Genomic DNA, 1,953 nt, shown 5'->3' with positions numbered 1-1,953 from the left:
ATCTTGTAGATCTCATCAACATAACTGCTACTAATCCCATCTCATTAATATCATAGTGAGAGGATTTATAATACATAGGAAAATCACACCAGATGACAAAATGGTGGACAATCACACAATACTGGGAATCGTGGCCTAGCCAAATCGATACACATATTTTTGGTGGATACAATTCAATCCATGACACTTGATAGTGAAAAAGAGGAACACCGTCAACGAGATAGATTGACACAGTGGCTGCAACAATGGGCTCAAGCACAACAATGATTGTGAGGATGGCAAAGGACTGAGCAGTGTTTCATTCTGTTGTACATAGGGCCGCTGTGAGTTGGAACTGACTCTGTGGCACCTAACAACAACAAACTGTGAGAGAATAAATTTCTATTTGTTAAAGCCACCCACTTGTGGTATTTCTGTGATAGCAGCGTTAGATAACTAAGACAAAGGGTATATAACATTTACATAATATTATTCCATGCTTACATAATCCTAAAATTAAATAAAATTTGTACCACCAGTTTTTGTTTTTTAAGTTTTCCCAGTTATATTGCAGTTGTATGAAGTTCATCATTATCACATAGGTTACTCAGGAAAGGTTTATGGAAATAGTCCTTTCTGAGTTCCCATTTGTTTACAGTTATTTTCTATAGTCATGTTACTTGAAGGACAGCTTACTGGATATGAATTTTTGGCTTATACTTTGCATATGAATATGTTGAATATGTTGGAAATTTTGCTGTAATCTTTCTGTTGAGAAATCAGATGCCAAGATTATCTTTTAACTGATTGGGCCCTTTTTTCTAGAGGCCCAGAGTATTTTATTTTTCTTTGTCTTTAAAACTTAAATTTCTGGTGAGATAAAAATCAGTACTGATTTGACATGAATTAATTTTCTCAGATAGTATGTCTTTTTAATATGTAGTTTTTTATATCAATTTCAAAGATATAACTTTAATATTTTTTCATGATATTATCCTGTATAATATTATTATACATATTCTTTGGCTTTTATATGTAATATTTATTCATTTTTTTATCCCTTAAAATCATTATTTCTGATTCATATTCTTATCTATTTTCCATTCTCTCTTGCTTACTTTTGCTTTAGTATCCTTTTGTCTTAGTTATCTAGTGCTGCTGTAACAGGAATAGCACAAGTGCGAGGCTTTAAGGAACAGGACATTGTTTTCTCAGTTCGGGTGGCTGGAAGTTCAAATTTAGATGTGGCTCTAGAGGGAGGTCTTTTTTTTTTTTGGTGTATTTTAGTTTCTATAGTGATCCTATAGGGCAGAGTAGAACTGCCCCATAGGGTTTCCAAGGAGTCACTGGTGGATTTGAATTGCTCACTTTTTGGTTAGCAGCCAAGCTCTTAACCACTGCGCCACCAGGGCTCCATTTTAGTTTCTAGTAGCTCACAATTCTTAGAGTTTCTGGGCTTGTAGATTCATTTACCGGCATTGTCATTAGATAGCATCTGTCTTAGCTCTGTATGTGCTTGCTTCTGGGTCTAAACTTCTCTGTTTGTAACTCAGAAGTGATTAGGTTTAGGACACACCCTCCGCTGATATGGCCTCATTAACATAAAAAAGAAAACTCTATTCCCAACTAGGATTATATCTACAGGTATAGGGGATAGGATTCCAACATATATTTTGGAGAGATTCCAACACATGTTTTGGAGGGACACAATTCAATCCATAACACCTTTCTTTTTTAGATATCTTGTATTTTAGTCTTCATTTTTGAGTTTATATTTCTTTTTCTTCAACAGTTTGCTGAATTCTGTCACTTCCTGTTTCAAGTCTTCCTGTGTGTACTTCAGTTGTGAGTTTTTAAAATTTTTTTTTTTTTTTTTTAATATTTTATTGTACTTCAGGTGAAGGCTTACAGAACAGATAGTTTCTCATGTAACAGTAACACACATGCTGTTTTATGACATTGGCTAACAACCCC

This window comes from Trichechus manatus, unplaced genomic scaffold (genome assembly GCF_000243295.1).
Source record: "Trichechus manatus latirostris isolate Lorelei unplaced genomic scaffold, TriManLat1.0 scaffold00090, whole genome shotgun sequence".
Taxonomy (NCBI): domain Eukaryota; kingdom Metazoa; phylum Chordata; class Mammalia; order Sirenia; family Trichechidae; genus Trichechus; species Trichechus manatus.
Note: the sequence above shows the minus strand (reverse complement) of the source record.